Here is a 21,096-nt window from a genome sequence, read left to right as displayed (position 1 = left end):
TAACCGGTGACGTAATCCGTTATGCCAGATCGTGTCGAATGCTTTCTCAATGTCGACAAAGCAAGCTAAAGTACATTCGTTTTGTTAAAGCTGTCTGTAATTGTTTCAGTTAATCTGATTAGGTAGTCTGTAGTTTGTCTATATTTTCTAAATCCGTTTTGAATTTAGAGTAATTTTAAATTTACTTCTAAGTATATAAATAGTCGGTTAATAATTATTTTTTCTAAAATTTTTCCGATGCAGCTGGTTAGACTAATCAGGCGGTAATTGTTTGGTTTATTCGCTGGCTTTCCTTCTTTCTAGAACATTAAAATTACTGCTTCCTTCCAAGAAACAGGGAAATATCCAGCTGAAAATGATAAGTTAGGTGCTCCAGGAGCTTTGTTTTTGTGTTTTTGATGTTCATGATGTGTTTTGAACGTGTTTTGTAGATGGCCTTTAAATATCTCTGCTTTTTATAGTTAATGTAAGCTGTTTTGTCATATGATTCGAATGGTGGGTACTCTTCGTTTGTTTTTCCTGTGTTGGTATATCTTTTAGAAGTGTGTCCAGAATTGTTTTGGATCTGTTTTATGATTTAATTGTGTCCCAACTGTCTTGTTTTTGTTGTTGGATTAGATGTCTTATTTTATTTCTTATACTGTTTATTTGTGTTTTTAGTGTCGTATTTCCATTTTGTTTGTCTGTCTGCGTAGTTTTCTTCTTTCTTTTATCAAGTGTATTATTTCTTGATGTGGTTGCCATATGTGTGTTGTTGTGAAGTGTTTTTGTTTCGGTATAGAGCTGTTGGCTGCACGTTTTAGGCACTCAGATATTATATGACTATATACATCTATATCTGATGTGTCCGTGTCAAAGTTTAGTTCTTCAGTTGGTAAAATTTGATATGACTGATTGAAATAGTGGCCAATTAGCTTTATTTATTTAATTTATATTTTACTTTAATTTTGTTTAAGTGGGGGTGAGATTGAAAATACACCAGACTGGAAGGTAGTCACTACCTATATTGTGACCAACAGACAAGTTTATGAATTTGCGACACATATTGTACGAACACAGGCGTAAGTGCAATATTTTACTGTGACCATGTGAGTACGAGATATGTGTCGGTGTTGCATCATTTAACAAAATCATATTAGTTTCAGTTGGAAATTAAAGTATTTTACCATTAGGGTTTGTACATGTACAGTTGAAGGTGATATTTACTATTTAAATCTCTTATAATTACTATATTAAGGTTGTGGTTATATATGGAATGTAATAGACTGACATCTAATACTTTGCTAGACGAGCAGTAAATGCCCGCCACTGTTACTGAATTTTATACGTCTATTACTACTGATTCATTAGAGGAAGGTATTCAAACTCCTTGAACTATAAGTTCAGTTTTATACCGTAATAAAATTCCTCTGTTTGAATCTCTCTTACCCTTTCAATCTTGTCTGATAATAGATTATCCTTTTATTTTAAATATGTGGTAGTTATAGAGGGTTGTTTCACTAACTACAAAGACATCTGGTTTTATGATGTTGGTTATGTCTTCCATCTCATGTTTCTTGGAAACAATAGCATCCTGGATATTGATGTGTAGTACTGTGAATTTATCCATGGTTGATAGAGTTCATGATATATGTTAAGATCTATGGCAGGTATTTTTGGATGTTTTTCATAATTATTTTAATGACTATGTCTATTAAACTGTTTACATTATTTCGATTAGTGTATTCGGCCATTATTTCAGAGAAAGTGGATGTAATAGAGACAGTATCTGATAGACACTTGCATAATGCACTAAACTATTTTTATAAAAACCGACATAAAAATGATTTATTGTGTATCTTCATACATGATAAACATAGTATCTCTCTCATATGAATATATATTTAAGAAATAGAAAGCACTAGACACCTAGAACTGGTATAATATACATAGCTTTTTTATGTTATTATTATTTTTTTTTTATTTTCTGTTTCTTTCTTTCCCTTTTTTCCGTTAAATATATATATAAACTAAAAAATAAAATAATAATAATGAAAAAAAATATATATAAGAAGAAAATAAAAGTGTGCACATTTTGTACATAGTTACTCACCATCATATACGAGTGGTTAATCTTTTTCGATTTTGGTTTTACAATGTAATATTTTTAAACATTTTTTTTTATTTGAACATGCAATTTTGTGGTAATTTTAAGATGTCTTAAAATTAACACAATTCTAAATAGAGTCACATCTAAAAGATAAATCACTTGAATTATGTTTATGATTTACTCTTAAAATGATAAATCGTTTTAAGCAATACAATTTTCTGAGAGATGAATTAAAGAATGCCTTAAGAAATGCATTGAGGCTTAGTTCAGGTAAAATCCCATAGATGGCAGCAAATTCGAATTTTTTAGTTTATCGTTATTTGCATTGATCGGGCCTGATCTTTGCACTTATTTTTATCACAAAGAATTCTGCACTTCTAGCTATTATTACAGGGATATATAACTTATTCTCACCTGCCCCCCTGCAGAAGGGTTCTTTTAAAATCGTCAATCGTAATTTGGTATGCGTTCATTATTACGCGTTTAGATATAAATTTGTTTGTTTGTTTTTTGAATTTCGCACAAAGCTAGCTATCTGTGCTAGCCGTCCCTAATTTAGCAGTGTAAGACTAGAGGGAAGGCAACTAGTCATCACCACCCACCTCCAACTCTTGGGCTACTCTTTTACTAATGAATATTGGGATTAACCGACATATTATAACGCCCCCACGGCTGAAAGGGCGAGCATGTTTGGCGCGAAGGGGATGATAAACAATATAGCTGTGTGTTGTGATCTGAGGGTCGCGCCAAAGATGCTCACCCTTTTAGCCGTGAGGGCGTTATAAATTTACGATCAATCCCACTATTCGTTGGTAAAAGAGGAGATCAGAAGTTGGCACTGGGTGGTGATGACTAGCTGCCTTCCCTCTAGTCTTACACTGCTAAATTAGGGACGGCTAGCACAGATAGCCCTCGAGTAGCTTTGTGCGAAATTCCAAAACAAACAAACAAAGATACTACAAGAGAGGATGAAAGTCCCTGGTACTGCAGTAATTAGGGGTAGTATTTATAGAACGATTAAGTCACATTTCAGTTGTAGCTTATAGATCAAGAGGAAATAAGATATTTAAGAATTATGGTTCAACTACAATAGTTGCAAGTATAAAAAGTACAGTCAATGTTCGTGAAGCTTTAGTTAAGTGATTTTAGATTGATAATTTACACCGGAATATCAAATTTTAAAATTTATTAATTTGCAAATAGAATAATAAAAAGTAAAAAAATATACCAAAGTAAACAATCAAATAGAATACATTAAATAGCAACCTAAATATGAACCTGGCAAACGTTTTGGGAAATTCAGTCCGCCTTTCTGATATTCAACTGTATGCAAGTGCATGATGTGCAACTGCAGGTTTCTCCTTCTAGAAATAAATAAATGAGATTACATGTATGATAAAAATCGAAGTTTAAACAAGGGATAAACGTTTAGTACTGAATGACGAAATTATATAAGTGTTTTGGGTTAAAGTTGAATTCTATACAATATGGACTAAACAGGAAGATTATACATACCTGTACACTGGCATCGATCCTCAGTTTCCGCTTTTCTATTGCACATGATGCACTCACAACCGTCTTCTTTACCACATGTGCATTTCTCGATACATGTGCATGTAGGATCTGTAAAGAGGAATGTGAAAAAAATAATTAGGTGTTATGATACATTGAACTTCACATTAATAGTTGATTATGTCAGAAACGTTACTTTGTGGTTGACGTTAAGTTAAACAACTGACACAGTTTAACTTCTGTAATCCACAATAGATTAAATCCAATAATGAAGTGTATATAGTGTGGTTTAGTTATAACACTTCGTAAAGTACAAGTCATTAAGCTACGAAATATTGTTGAGATAAGAGGTGAAGGTGTGGTTTGAACTGGAAGTTTTAACCATGTTGAGACTGCTAATGAAACTTCCATTGTTTTTTTTTAGATTAAAGATGTCAGACAATAGGTTTAGCTCTTATGTCCCAGTATCACACTTAAATAAACGTGACAGCTTAAGTAGTGTTAAGCTTTCGAAATCAGTTTCAGTGGTAAATTAGGAAGTCAGTAGAAGGTGAGAAATTCCGCAAAAGTAAGAGGATTACTATTGTTCAACCACGAGCTATCTTAATACATGTTGGTAAGAGTTAGATTTGGTTAGAGGCATATGAAATAATGGTAATTCTCTATGTATATAGTTTGACAAGTAACTGACGTAGTTTGATAAAAGTTATTTACCTAAGTGAAAAAATGTATTAGATGATTTTGTAAACCACTTTCCATATTACATAAGACGTACCCAGATATTAAGAATAACTGACATAGCCCCTAGATAATTAGGGCTGGTTATGTTCTAAAAGGCGGTTTAGGTAATATTTGATAACACCTATAAATTTCTGGATTTTACTTCCATATAAAACCTTACAGTAAATGGTAACAGATAAGCATTTTGAGTTATGGATTCATACTATTTCATTAACGCCATTTTTATAACAACGAAATCGCATGGAAGGAAATCTTAGTATCGTTAAACAGTTAAGCCGCTAAATATGAATATTTAGATTCATATAATTCAAAGATATCTAGTAGTTATTTATAGAAGGAGTACGTTTGTTTTTGAATTTCGCGCAAAGTTGATCGAGGGCTATCTGCGCTAGCAATAAAAAAATTAGCAGTGTAAGACAAGAGGGAAGGCAGCTAGTCATCACCACCCACCGCAAACTCTTCAGCAACTCTTTCACTGACGAACAATAGGGTTGATCGTCACATTATAACGTCCCCATGGCTGAAAATGAATGTTTGGTGCAACTGGGATTCGAACCCGCGGATTACGAGTCGAACGCCTTAACACGCTTGGCCATGCTAGGCCAGTATAGAAGAAGTAGGAAACACAATTCGGTGAAATAACAATGTTTTAAGTTTCATTGAGTACATGGTAAAGATAGTGATTATCTCTGGAGTTATTTATACGTAGGCTTACCATTACTTCCAAAGCGGGACAGTTTCCGAATTTGATTATAGGTAATGAAAGTGGTATAAAGTGCTTTGATAAACTAACCAACTTCCCTGAGTTATAATGATGTCGTAACAAAACAAAATACCGTGTAATTTATATAGTGTATTTAGAAAACGAAAGGCAAGGAACATCAAAATTTACTTAATATTTCACTGACCATTCATATGTTCACGTAAATACACGTTTTTCGAAGAAAACGTTAGTTTATTTTTTCGAATGAATTCACTTACACCGAAGTAACACATTCCGTTTATAATGCAGTGGTCGTAACTGTTGATCTCAAGGTCTAATGAATAAATCAAGTGCTATTCACTCACAACGTAGTAGTAGTAGTAGTAGTAGTAGTGGTAAACAAGTACATTATTATAACGTTCCCAAGTATTATTATACAAGATAGGTAAACAAGCAACATTATATAACGTTCCCGAGATTAGGTAAGAAAGTACGTTGATCTTTGAAACTGTTGAGAAAGTTACACATTTTTCTTCACAAGCTATTTCCTTTGCTTTCAAATTGTCGGATGTTGATCACCAGAAGGATGAACCATAAACATATTGAAATAGACAATTAGTATTGATCGAAGCAAAATTACATGCAGACGGTTTTAGAGAAGTTAAAGCAGTTTGCTGTAGTCCACTTTAGAAAGCGATTGAGGGTAGTCCGTAGCTGCTGGTCAATGTACCTCGTGTTTGACGACTGACATGAGGTGCGAAAGTCGTCGACAGAACCCGTTTGCAATAGCGAGTTGTTCAGCGACAGCATTAATCTTTAAACTGAAAAGTGCGACACTCAAAGATACACACCTGAGGGACTCCAAGTTCCTCTAGAGAAGAATTAGAGTGGCGACACCTCGTATACTTTGAATATCCTGTTCATTAAGAGTTTAGCAAACATGGTCAAACGGCCATTTTCGCAAAATGCCATACTTCCATGTTGTATCTTAGGATACAAGGATAGTGAAAGAGCTAGTTTGCTTGATCCAGCTTCTACCAGGGCACGAAGGTCGGGGTGGCATCGACCACGACCATTGTGAGACCCACGGAAACACGTAGGGCTACAACCTCCAAGGGTGTGTCGAGTGGTAAAGATAAAGGTGCTGATTTACCAACAGTGCCACCCCTCCATGCATTCGTTCACACAGACTGTCATTTCTGTACAAATAAAAATGCCTGAAGGTGACTAATCTAATGGCAGGTTGAGAAATGTATTCTATAAGGAGAGAGAGGATGGTGGGAAGCAATTAGTGTTTTATGTCATCCAGATTAGAATGTAACCTTCTATAGTTCCATTGTATTATGGTGGCTGTGTTGGGAATTGGGTGGAGAACCCTTCCGTTTACCACCACGTAATTTTTCTTATTCGAGGGAGGTATGGAGACCTTCATTGATTTTGCCTTAGTTCTATTGGGCAAGTCTTTGCTGTTAGGAGATTCCAGTGAACGAATGCTTGTTTTGCATCTTGGGGTGGAAGATGTATTGAAGGAAATGCATGTATCCACAAATAAAGAATGTGGGGTTTGTAGTTTGTTGGAATGTGTGTAAATTAAAGATCGGTGTTGAAGATCATTCGATTTGAATACGTATGGATGTTCAGAGGTAAGAACAAAAGTAGGATTAGTGAGAGCCAGTGCAATTGAGGCAATTAGGGACAGTTTACGTTAGTAGGCATCATGGTCCTTGTTACTACAACTAGCACGAGTCAGGGAACCACGACATGAAGTCTTTCAATGACTGAACCTCCGATATTGGAAACAGAAGGTTTGGTATATATGGTCGTACCCTGGTATTAAGATAACCTGTTATGATAGTGCCAGGTGGACGTGGGGATGGAAGTGCAAGAACAAGGATATTTGTCAGCATCATAATTCCATCTTTGCGAATGGAGATGGACCTCACTGTAGAAACTCCTTTAGCAGAGACACCGGCGAGAATTTGACTCTTTGATGTTTCTCAATTCTTCAACAATAATTCTTCATGATGAATTTAAAGTAGCACGAGGTGTAACCTCAATAGGTATATCCTCAATTACCTTTGAATGCAAGAGGAGTTCACCGTGTTGCAATGGGATCTTACCACCATTAATGTCACTAGATTGAAGCTTATTTAGTGACTTGCTGACCGTCAGGTTCATTCTGAATAAAAGACATTTGGCTTAAAGGCGTCTGAAAGAGAACGTAGATATAGAAAATGGAGGTAGAGCAGGTGGTAAGGATTGCTGCTCAGAATCTTCAAGATGTGTTCGTTTACCTTGAGACAGTGTGCCACTATTTGAAGTTTTTAGTTAGAAAATTCAATTATAGAGGGAAATTTCTGTGGCCCCTGAACCCACCCACCATGGAGCCCTGTAACGGGACGTACTACAACGTCAAACAACGTCACTTGACCAACGCCAGAGTTTGGTGAGCACTATACTCAAACATCAGTATCAGGTAAAATGTTTACTTCACCTTATAAAAACATCCAACACTGGTACTTGGTTGACCCTAGTCCAAGTGGACCAGCCGACTGTCCTAAGGGGAAATATCGCAAGGCCACCCATCTATAGGTGTAAAGGCCAACGAGGTGTGTTAGAGGAGGACACACCAACCATGAGGATCTTATCTTTTCATTTCACGAATTGCCACGCACGGGAAACATGCGGGTGGATGTGTAAATACTGAACTTTCCTTGGGTGGTCCTCTCACTAAAGGGAAGAAATCCATACCGAGGAGAAATATTTGTGGAAGGTTATTTGTTACATCAACTACACACGTTGTCCCCCTTTATTATTTATACATCTAAGCTTGGACTAGTTCTCACAACAATAAGAAAAAAACGTGATAAGTCATGTTAGTTTGTTTAAGTGGACACCAAGCAATTCGACGAGATTTCTGACGTCACTCAAGGAATCGACTGGAAGTGTAGAAGAAATACAATTTTACTCTGGGAAGGAAAATTGCACGTAGACACGTATAATTGGCAGGTTACCGATTTGAAGCATCGGCTGCAGGTGAAACGAATTATGACTACATCTATTTAATGTCTTCAAGGAAGGAGTAATCGAATTACAAATAACCTTCATTATTCGTTTTGGTAGAACGGATCTTTGGTTCAAACATAGTTACGAAAAGCAGTCAACATTTGAAAGCTGATGTTGATAGAACTGTGATAAGCGAAGGTTGCTCTTTGGTAGCTTTTAACAAAAGCATCGTCAGGCAGTTTGAAGAACACATCAAGTCGAACTATGGGTGAGTAGCTGCATGTTTAGTAGTAAGGTTTTGTTCGAGAGGTCACCATAAATGAAAACAAACAGTATAGATAAATAATGCAAACATTTGATTTTGTCTTCCTCGTCAAAATTTCATATTTGTATGAAATTCACTGTTAAATGTGCAAGTTCTTGCACCAGCTTTAGACATTGACTAGAATTTCTAAAATGAAAGAACGAAATTAATTCAACATGTACCAATTTACACATGTGGTAAATACTGTAAAGAAAGTGGAGCAAATACACTTCCAGAAAAGAAAGATTTCCATAAAGGTATCGATCACAGCTTCTGCAGCGGCAGTTACTTAAATAAGTACGGTTCAAGTTATCCGAATTTCGGATAACGAGTTGCAATTTGAATGTTACAGCAATATCGCTTTATTTACCCATTAACTAAAATGAAGAATTGGGAACACACAAGCTTGGTCTGTATGCAGATCTACATTTTGCATGAATCATTTTTAGAATTTATAATCTTTGATCTAAGACCGAGTCAACCGGCACAAAGTAATAAACCGGACGGGGCATCAGGACAGACCCCTCAAGTGGAGAGGTATGGCAAGACTTTATGCGTATTACACTATTATTGTTGGTGCAATGATACTGCTATTTTTAGCAGTGTTGTTACCATGTTACTTAATATCGATTTGCGTTACGTTACATGTTAAAGTGTGCAGTCGATATTAACCGAAAGCACTTGTAGTCTTGAAATAAGTTTTAGTTACGAAGTAGAATGAAGGTTCAGTAGACGTATACAAGGTAAGGGGGTTCACCCTTTATAGGAGGGTAAAAGGTGAAAACCGCTACATTTAAAAACAAGAAATTAAAAACCCAAGAGAATATTAAAATGTTATAAACCAGAGAGATTAGAATTTAAATAGCTCGTGCTAGTTACGTAAACGGTTGTTAATAGCTGCCCATGTATTAAGAAAACATTTCGTACCTTCACACTTGCAACTTTTTAGTTTCGTCTTTCTTGTTGCACGTGGTGCACTTACAACCGTGTTCTTTGCCACACGTGCATTGTTTGATGCACGTGCACATTTGATCTTCATGGAAGAGAAGACAAGTAGAACATAAGTAAGGTATGAATGCTACACAGATTTATAGTATTAGAACTACAAGTTAATTCATTATTACTCATGTAATGAAACGTTTTCTTGTTCGCTGTTTACAAGTAATATACATGTAAACACTTGTTATTGTGTAGTAGTTACAATACATATTAACCCACAATTCGTTAAGTAAATCACTACACTTACAGCCAGCTCTTGTCACAAAAAGCAAAATAAGAAACAGGTTGTATGTAATAGATAAAACATTTAAATATAAATAATGCAAGTGGTGAAAATTGGGAGTTTAACATTTAATTACATTTTAAAAAGTTTGGTTAAAATTAAGGTTTATGTTTAGCTTAAAGGTACAATAAATGGTCGCCGGTAGTACAGCGGTATGTCTTCGGATTTACAACGGTAAAATCAGGGGTTCAATTCCCTAGCCGAATCGGCAGATAGCCTGATGTGACTTTGATTTGAGAAAACACATACAAGTTTCAATAAAATATATTATTGGTAGTGTTACAAATAGATATAGTAGGTTTACTATCATTGCAAGTAATCGAGTGAATCGTAAGAAAAGCTTAAACCCAACCAAGCCTATTTATGTTGATATTTCACATTAAAGCTAAACCGATAAACTTTTAAAGTACTATTTATAAAGTTTTGTTTATTACTACATCACCCTTACTTCACATATCCAAAATACTTCACAAACATTATCCAAACCAGTCTGACATACACAACATCACCAACATTTATTTACTCATGTCTACAATTTGTTCCTCAACTCCCCCTACTTGTTTATAATATTATTTAACATACACTCAAATACCTAATATATACATCCTGATTATTATTTACAGCACAACATAAACTAGACCCCACCTCCACATTTACAAGTTGTGTCCGTCATTATTGTCACTAGTAAAACACTATCTCTTCTGCTTCTAACTGTAATTTCCGTCTAACCTGCCTGTGGTGGAAGTTTTTATTTGCATCGAGAAAAAGATTCGTGTGCAAAATGACCAACAACGAACCGTGTGTTATATCTAACCAATTATCATGAACAAACATGTTCTAATTACTATAAACAGTAATGTAGTGTGTTATATCTAACCAATTATCATGAACAAACATGTTCTAATTACTATAAACAGTAATGTAGTGTGTTATATCTAACCAATTATCATGAACAAACATGTTCTAATTACTATAAACAGTAATGTAGTGTGTAACCAATTATCATATATCTATAACCAATTATCATGAACAAACATGTTCTAATTACTATAAACAGTAATGTAGTGTGTTATATCTAACCAATTATCATGAACAAACATGTTCTAATTACTATAAACAGTAATGTAGTGTGTTATATCTAACCAATTATCATGAACAAACATGTTCTAATTACTATAAACAGTAATGTAGTGTGTTATATCTAACCAATTATCATGAACAAACATGTTCTAATTACTATAAACAGTAATGTAGTGTGTTATATCTAACCAATTATCATGAACAAACATGTTCTAATTACTATAAACAGTAATGTAGTGTGTTATATCTAACCAATTATCATGAACAAACATGTTCTAATTACTATAAACAGTAATGTAGTGTGTTATATCTAACCAATTATCATGAACAAACATGTTCTAATTACTATAAACAGTAATGTAGTGTGTTATATCTAACCAATTATCATGAACAAACATGTTCTAATTACTATAAACAGTAATGTAGTGTGTTATATCTAACCAATTATCATGAACAAACATGTTCTAATTACTATAAACAGTAATGTAGTGTGTTATATCTAACCAATTATCATGAACAAACATGTTCTAATTACTATAAACAGTAATGTAGTGTGTTATATCTAACCAATTATCATGAACAAACATGTTCTAATTACTATAAACAGTAATGTAGTGTGTTATATCTAACCAATTATCATGAACAAACATGTTCTAATTACTATAAACAGTAATGTAGTGTGTTATATCTAACCAATTATCATGAACAAACATGTTCTAATTACTATAAACAGTAATGTAGTGTGTTATATCTAGCCAATTATCATGAACAAACATGTTCTAATTACTATAAACAGTAATGTATCTAAATATCTCATATAACTGGTCTGAACTTGAAAAATAAAGTTTAAAACTAGTTCACTGTAATATCTACTATTGGTAATAAAAACACAAGTAATTACACAAGTTAGGTGTGACGGTTTCTTAATGTTTTCTATCTTCTGGTGTTTAAACTTAAACATTATAGTAATACCTCATGTCCACAACATCGGTGGTAAGATTGTAGGCTCTAAACGCTTAAAATCGGATTTGAATACAAACAAACCCAAAACATAATGTAATAACTAAAACACAAAATTAAAAGGATGAAAGGTACAATGTAAGTGTCAACTGATGTTAATAAAGTGTTAAATGTCTTACGTCAGATTTATAATTTAATTTATTAACAATATTCCAGTTACCAAGATCCAATCAATTGGTTACATACAGATAGTCTAAGATGTAAGAAAAGCTCTATTGTTAATAATTGATACATAAAACTGGTTTATATATAATGGTGACTAGTTTATTAAAATCATTCTTTGATTTTGTTACTCAGATCAGTAAATTATTGCAATCTCAAAATGCCGACTTTATCGGCTGTATTAAAAATTGGTGGACTTGTCATTGCACACTTTTAACATCATAACGTTTCCCCACACACTTTCCACTTTATCACATAAAAGTGCGAGATCTTAAAAACTAAAGTTTGAGGTTTGATTCCTCTAGTGTCCAGGTTTGTACTTATATTAAACAGACAAACTGTTCTCATTTCTCTTTATCAAACAAGACTGCCATTCTTTGTTAGAATCATTGGTTTAGGTGTTTTTCTTTATTTAAACATTTGGAATAAACCGTGGTCATTTTATGTCCGATAGTTTTCCTTTGAAGAACGGAAAAGAAACGCAGGTAACGCCCAGTGTTTGTGTCCACATATGGACGTAGTTTCACCAGATCACCTAATGTTGTTGATTTGGTCACATATACAAAGACTGATGAATTTTTATATGTAAAAACGGCTCGTTTGGGTTGAGAAAATATTTTACATAGAAGAGCGAACAACGCTCTTCCTGACATATATTCCTGACATCAGCAAACAAATAACCAACATTTGGCAAAAATTAGTAACAAAATATGACATTCCAGTTAATACCAAATTTATTCAAAAACCAGGCACAAAACTGAGGTCTATACTATGTAAAAACTACACTGACAAACACCACACCAACATTTTTTACAAAATACAATGTGATAACTGCCACGACTTCTTTATTGGAGAAACAAGTAGAAAAATGGAAACCAGATTCAAAGAACATAAAAAGTCACCTTCACACGTTTTCGAACACTGCAAGTCAAATAAACACAACATAACCATAGAAAACACTCAAATACTAAATAAAGAAACAAACATAAACAAATGCAAAATTAAAGAAGCCTTACTTATACAACAACATAAACCCAAAATAAACCAATATAAAGGAACGCCTTTACACCTATATTAATATAATAAAATAAATAAAATTATATATTCAAACATCTAACACCGCCCTCTACGTTCCGACACTCAGTTACACAACCCCTTTCAAACATGTGGTCAGCTTCCGGTCAGTTACCTCTTTCTTTGTGAACCTGACGATGACCGAAGAAGGTCGAAACGTTGTTAGCTCTTCTATGTAAAATATTTTCTCAACCCAAACGAGACGTTTTTGCATATAAATTTCTCAACAAGTGGGTTTCTCGACATCACTGAAAGACTGTGAAGTTAGTGACAATTAAAACTTTTAGTGTCTTTTATGTTCTGTGTCTGTGACAAATAACACTGATAATACCATACTAATATCGTACTAATAACACTACTAATATCATACTAATAACACTACTAATACCATACTAATACCACTACTAATACATACTAATACTAATAACACTACATACATACTAATAACACTACTAATACCATACTAATAACACTACTAATACCATACTAATAACACTACTAATACCATACTAATACGTGTTTTACATGATAATGGGACTGCTCAATCATTGTTAGTAGAAGTTGGTATAGTTTTGTTTTGTGTAAAAATTATAAGCACATGAAATTTAACTTTCCAAAATTATCTGCACATTAACAAAATTTCGAGATGAACGTAAGTGAAAATCTGTGCGAGACTCTTACTTTCATTTTGGATACTCGCCTGAGTATTACAGACATAAAATAATCCAGTGTCCCCACTTTTCCTACTATGTTGTCTAAACCCAATCTATGCAGTTTCATATGAAGAAACCCTGAGCAGCACCACAACACCTAAGCGTAATGACTGAATAGGTTCAGATAACCTTCACAAATTTAAAACGTCATTTATTTATATAATGTTTTAACAAACTGTATGGCTTTAACATGTGCTGCACCAAACAGCACATTGTTGGACTATGTACATGATTTGAGATGGTTTGATAATTTGGTGGACAGCCAAGTCTTCTCAAGTCATCGGTGACACTGATGCTGACAGAGGTTCAGCTCACTTTCCAGATAACGACGACGGTCCACTCTACAATGGAGGTACAACCCACGCCACAAGTGATGGTGTAGAAGGAGGTGTAGCCTACGACATGAGTAACAACATGCTGTAGAAGGCACTCTCTTTAATGCTCATGACGAAGCAAACGGAAGGGCGATAGACTTGCCCTCCCAATGTCTTTTCTTTTCTCATATGTCTACTCAACAATACAAAGAGCATTTTCAAAATCTTCCAAGTCTACCTAGCACGACGTCGAAGGGGTCTACAGAGTCCATACCCGTAGTAAGGGAAGATGTTGTGAGGGTTAATGGAGTCGAGGGTGGAGTTAACAACTTCCCTGCTTCCCTATTCCTTTAGTTCATTCTTCCAATTTGCAAGTTGATGTGACATGTTCTGAAATAAGTAAGATGGTGCAGTGGTTATCAAAGTGAAATGGCCTCTCACTTTCTGCACCCCAGATAGATGCTGCTGCTATATTTATCAAAGAAAGTAGTTTGAAACGTGTTCACAACTCATTACCCGATGTAACAGTAAAGCAACAGTGAAAGTAGACAATTCTTCAATCCAACAAATATCAACAATTGAACACAGTTTCTGTCCCAGACATGAATGATATTTCGTCCACTGTCTCTATTGATGTTGTCAGGGCAACGATCAAAAGATCACGCTAAAGGTCATATTTATAGGAATTAAAAGTTAACAAGTCTGAATTTACTGTCAACGAATTTCAAAGTTCACCCATATTTCCAGTTAACAATAAGACATCAGTCCAGAATCCTTTGTGGCCATTGTTTGGTTATTAAAATCATTTTGTGAAGAATTCTCCTGTTATTCCTGTTCAAGAAGAAGAAAGTTTAGTAAATATCGTTCCTCATTATGTAACTACGAGTTCTAAAACACTTCGAGAAAACCCTTTTAAATCCATTTTAGAATACTTAGATTTACAACGAGTTCTATCACTAGTAGGTCATTTTATTACAACACTGGAAATATAGAATCACATCTTTCACTGACGATGAGAAAAAGGATCAAAAGAAATAAAGAGGATTCATGTTCACCTTTTGACGGGTGTATAACAAGAATACTGAATTTGTATCCATATTAACAAAACAAAGATAACAAACGTTTTTTTTTCAAAATTGGAAATCGAAAAATTCATATTTTCCTCATCGTGACAGATATTCCGAGTGTTTCTTAGTATTTAGACAGTAGCAGGATTGTTTGTTTGTTTTTGAATTCCGCGCAAAGCTACACGAGGGCTATCTTCGCTAGCTATTCCTAATTTTGAAGTGTAAGACGAGAGGGAAGGTAGCTAGTCATCACCACTCAACCTCCAACTCTTGGGCCACGCTTTTACCAACAACTAGTGAGATTGTCCGTCACATTATAACGCCCCCAAGACTGAAAGGGCGTCCATGTTTGGTGCGACGGAGATTCGAACCCGCGACCCTCAGATTTCGAGTCGAACGCCTAAACCCACCTGGCAATACCGGACCTTGTAAATAAAGGATCACTGTGCCAGACACCATGTATTTCTATATTTAACATAGCTTTGATTTTATTATAGCTTCTTTCACGTGAATTATAACATTTAATTCGTTAGTTTAACCATTGTGTTTGAAGAATTAAATATTTTTGTATTTATTTCTATAAAATAGTACAAATCTAATTCATTTTTATATATAATTTTACATTTTTATTTTGTGTATCAACATATGAGCTACAAGTATTTCTTGTTAAATTAATTTTGACAAACACATTTCTCAACCATACTGTCAACAAAAGCAACAATATAAACATGGTTTTAAGAATAGTGAAACACTTGATACATTTAGGTTCATTAAATTAATTTGTAGAAATAATAAATTATTTAGAAAAAAAAATGTGTGGATACATTATATTAAAAATTCCAGCTTGTTTGGAGGTATAATTTTATAAAAAAGTAAATATTTAATTCATAGATCAACTTATGTTTGGCATGAACTGCGCAATTAATGTTACTGCTTGCATATTTACTATGGGGTAAATAATTACTTTGTAGAATAATATACTTTCGCAAACAAAATTGTACGTAATTGTGATGCTACTTCCTAAAGATAAACATTAATCTAATTTCTTTGTTACTTGTTAAACTTGCAGAACTATTAATTATTTACTATTAGCGTTCAAAATAACTGCTTTTAAGTTTGATATAAAATAATATTATAGCTACGTTACATATATATTTTGTTGTTTTTAAAATATTCTATTGGACTTAAATTATTTTGTTTTCGAAGTTCCTTTAATTCAATAAATGTGCTCTTATGATATACATTGTAAATAAAGTTCATCAAACTGATCTCAATATATCATAATTTGGGAGACTGTTTGATCAGGTATTATCGATTTATTCCATTTCTGAATGAATATTTTACGCTTCCCTTCGAGAAAGTTTGAAGCAGGTTTTTAAAAGTAAGTCATATGACAAATTTAGTTGCGTGAACTGGAAAGGGTCGTACGTTAAGTTTAAAAGTCATTCACACAGAAATATAGATTGTCGCGTAAAATTTACTAATTCCGAAAATAAAACGACATACGATTAAGTAATAAGCATACAAATAGCTTAAGATGAGCACAAAAAATAAACAGACGAAGAGAGAGAAGGTGAGAAGTTACGAGAAACAATTTCTCCAAAAGAAAAGTTACACGCAAACTTTAACGTCGTACAAACAGAAGCTCAATGATTAATATAGGCTTAACTGTTAATATATTAGAGTGAGATTAACGGTGTTGAGGTAAGAAAAATAATTTATTTCGTAAATGACAATTCTAAAACAATTGAAGTATCTTCAAGAGACATTGATAAATAGACAGATGATTCTTCAGAATACAAAAAAAAAAGATGATTATGTAAATATAGGAAACAACCGTGGTAATTCGACGTTAAAATAAATGAACTATACTTCGATACTAATGGAGAAAAAAACCTTGACTTGTAAACTGAAATTCTAAAGTAAATGAATAGGCCTAAGTGGAGATTTGGCAAAATGAAAAGAACAAGATAGTAAAACATTTGTTGGACATACTTTTAACTAGTTCGTTATATAAATTTTTTTCTGAAACTAATCAGACTAAGTACTGTTCGTTGATTTTTGAAGCCCCCAGAGGATCAGCGGTATGTATGCGGACTTACAACTCTAAAAACCGGGTTTCGATAACCGTGGTGGGCAAGCACAGATAGCCCATTGAATAGCTTTGTGCTTAATTCAAAACAACAACAATGATTTTTGAATTTATTGCTAACTAGTTAAAAGACACTTTTAATAGTTTATATATACAGTGAATAAATATATGAGTGTTGTTGGGCTGACGATTATTTTACCATATAAACTAACAAAAAACTTGTGCATATAAGAATCGTGCTATTTTGGTATATACGAATATTAGATTGATAAAGTGAAAAGTAGAATCAGTAAATTAATTTTTATTTGTATAAAAAAAAGATTTATAAATACCTAGTTTTCTCACATCAGAGAGGTGTTAAGTTTCATAAACATATGATCGTAAGTTTTTTATTGTTGTATAACTCGTAGACAATGAAAGAATTTATGAGAAAACTCAGACCAGAGACACTATCCCACAAACACTCTTCATCTCATCACAGGAGTAGCAGATGAACTATACTGTTGTTACAAATAGCATTACAGAACTTAACTAGCACTGATTGTGTTTTTATCATAGTTATCACTAATGTTTCTGAAATACTCCAACATATTTTGCAGAAATATGTGTGCAGTATAAAAGATGCTTGAAAATTCTGTTGAAGGCTCAGAACATACAAGAGCTTGTGTGGCTTCCTACACTGGAATGCCTGGACTCTGAATGCTTCGTTATGTAGTATAATTCATCATTATGTTACGCATTTTACGTATTACGATTTCAAACTTCAAAACTTTAATTTTAATTTTAACGAACAAAATTGATACATAGAATTTTATTTTTAACACAAATACATGTATTATTGCACAAAGAACAATGACATTTTAATAACAGTTATTACAAATATAGATTTTTATACAATAGTTTTCCAAACTCATTAACAATACTGAGTTTATATTTGGTTTGGAACTTAATATGTTATCGAAGGTTTACGCTGAGCGAATGAATTTATGTTGATAACAGTACAGTTCGGTAAGCTATCTCTTAATGCTCACATGCGAGTCTTTTCACAGATGAAGATATATAATGTCCTCGTAAGAATGTTAACGTCCGAGGTTAATTGACTGGAGTTAACCGATTTGTAACGTTAAAAAGCTATAAACATTCCTGGTCAATTATCTGCACGTTCCCTATTGATAAAGGTACAATTATAGCTTCCTAGATTTACAGTATATCCGCTGTATCAAACCAACAATATGAAACTGACTCATCGCGTGTTTTGCAACTGATAAACTTCAAGACGAGGTTCTCCAAAGTTCGGTTCGCAACATAACTGGTATTTACATACACACAGTACATTTTGTATTATAACAATCCAGAATCTTCAAATTTGCAGAATAGTTGGAATTTTCTCAACTCATATCTAAGCCTATAAATTGCATGCATTTCTAAATATATATTAAGCGTATACAAACATAGATATTAAAATGAGAGTAAATTAGTAAATCCGTTAGAGTGGACCGTGAATCTGATGGTTTGTCTCATTCTTCAATAAGTAATAAATTAATAGATCTCGTTTGGGACTGTGGATGCACCAATAAGAGCGACAGTTCAGTTATTCAGTTACACCAGAATAGTTCAACAGATGGCAGTGTGTCAATCAGTTCCAAATTAATAACTATACACATAAAAATTATAACAAACAACCAGAATGCAGAAACAACATTAACCCACATTCCTGTAATTCTAAAGAATGTGATAAACCAGAAAGATATATATATATACATATATATAATTATGTATCTGTTTCTCAGTTTCCAAAACGACATATTTCCATGAATGAATCTTTAGAAAGTTATAATAAGAAATGAACGATACCACTTCTATATATTACTAACTTCTAATAGGTGAAACCATGTAAAAATATTTGGGTAACTAAATATATTTAGCTAAATATATATTTAATATATATTAAATATAAAGCAATTGTACGGTAGTTTGAAGGAATCTTGGGATCCCTCCCAGGCTAAGAGAAAACGCAGGACAATAGCTCTGCGCCAAGAATCGAGAAAAGCATTCTCCTGCCAGATCTGGTTAAAAAACAATCAGAAGAATGGAAAGAGAAGCAGGAAAGATATGGCGCAACATCTCCTATGTATATGATCAGTTCCGACTGATTTACTTCCAGCTTGATGAAGAGCAAACCTGCCAGGGTTAAGGGGCAGTTATAGTCACAGAGATGATCAGCCCAAAAGAAAAGAAGCGACTGCTCTGCCCAAGTCTTGATGGCTAAAGAGGTAGGGGATAATGGAGAAATGCTAGATACCCATCAAAACCTTTCACCGAATATTGGCGATGATCTGGGCATCAGAAACTTTTTGGTCATTAGAAAGAAAGATCAAAATGGGACAGAAGTATACTACCTGCTGATCTTTCGAATCTTGTCACATATTCAGTATTTACAAATGGCTGACTAGTATGCCACGTAGATTTTGTGCTCAATGTAAAGTTTATATTAAAGTTGGTGATAAAGCCCTTCATTGCTTTGGTGAGTGTCAAAAATGGTATCATTTAAGATGTAAGAACTTAACTGAACAGGATTTGGAATATTTAAATTAAATTGGGAAAAGTTATGAATGTGATTTTTGTATGAGAAAAAGAAAGTTAAGCCTAAATAGTGAAACTCCATTAAGAAGGACTGTGTCCATTTCGTTAGAGGGGGAGACAGTGAATCTTGTTGAGAATAGTGAGCTTGATTTAAATATGGGGGGAGGCAGATATGAAGTGGCTTAAGACAAAAGTTACTGAAATTTTGTCAAGACTTGATGACTTTCACTTAATTAAAGTAAAGGTCGAAGAATTAGTGACTTCCTTTCAATTTTATTCAGAGAAGGTAGAAACTATGAGTGAGGATATCACAACTTTGAGAGCTGAAGTTAAGGAGTGTAAACAGGAAAATAAAACATTAAAGCATGAAAATGAAGAATTGTGGAAGGAGATGGCAAGTTTTCGGAGGAAGATGTGTGAAGCGGAACAATATTCTTATAACTATAATGTTTTGATTGGAGGTATTCCAGAGAAGCCTAATGAGAATTTGCAAGAAGTTGTTGAGAAGATTACAACTACTTTTGGGGTTGACTGTGCTCCTACAGATATTGACACTGTTCATCGTATAGGAAAGAAAACAACTGAAAATAAGAGTCCGAGACAGATTGTTGTTAAGTTTTGTCGTAAGCAAATTAAATTTGATCTGCTTAAACTTAAGAAAACTAAATTTCGCTCTCTTAATACTAATGATATTAAGGTCTGTAATGAATCTTATCCAGTTTATGTTAACGAACATCTCTCCCCATATTATCGTGATATTTTCATGCAAGCAAAACGAAAACAGAAAGATCTTGGCTATAAATTTCTTTGGGTATCGAATGGTAATATTCTTATTAGAAATCAGAAACTACTCAGCCCATTGTTTTACGTTGCTTGATTGATCTTAATAATTTATAAATACTGCAATGGCTGATGATTTTGATGATATTGTTGGTGTTACACCAACTTTGTCTTCTCTTTCTGATTTACCAAATGTTTTTCTGTTGGTCATTTAAATTTAATACATGTTAATATTCGAAGTCTTACTCAAAATTTTGACCAATTTCTTGTTTTTTTTACAATCAAGCGTTGTTAAATTTCATATAATAGCTTTTTCTGAAACTTGGTTTGTTGAGGATGGATTTGTTTCCTTTTCGATTCCAGGTTACTCCTTTTATTCTTCATCTTCTGGTCTAAATAAGGCTAGTGGAGTGGCAGTTTTTGTTAAATTTGAGATACTGACTATGATAAAAGAAGTACAGTACATTAAGTCTGATGCTTTAATTTTATTTTGTATGATTCAAAATAAGAAATTTAATCTCTTTGTTGTTTATCGATCTCCTAGATAGCCTGTATTGAAATTTATTGATGAGCT

The 21,096-nt window shown here is 33.6% G+C and overlaps 1 long non-coding RNA gene across 1 annotated transcript; it reads right to left on the bottom strand.

The window, feature by feature from the left end:
• Positions 1-3,260: 3,260 nt before the first annotated feature.
• Positions 3,261-10,417, bottom strand: LOC143242657 (uncharacterized). Its single transcript, XR_013023043.1, has 3 exons — positions 10,283-10,417; positions 3,605-3,712; positions 3,261-3,453 (listed from the first exon to the last, which is right to left on the bottom strand). It is a non-coding gene; the product is annotated as an uncharacterized LOC143242657 (long non-coding RNA).
• Between the last annotated feature and the right edge of the window lie 10,679 nt (positions 10,418-21,096).

Source organism: Tachypleus tridentatus, unplaced genomic scaffold, assembly GCF_004210375.1.
Source record: "Tachypleus tridentatus isolate NWPU-2018 unplaced genomic scaffold, ASM421037v1 Hic_cluster_2, whole genome shotgun sequence".
In the NCBI taxonomy this organism is placed as follows: domain Eukaryota; kingdom Metazoa; phylum Arthropoda; class Merostomata; order Xiphosura; family Limulidae; genus Tachypleus; species Tachypleus tridentatus.
Note: the sequence above shows the minus strand (reverse complement) of the source record. Positions and strands in the feature narration are given on the sequence as shown.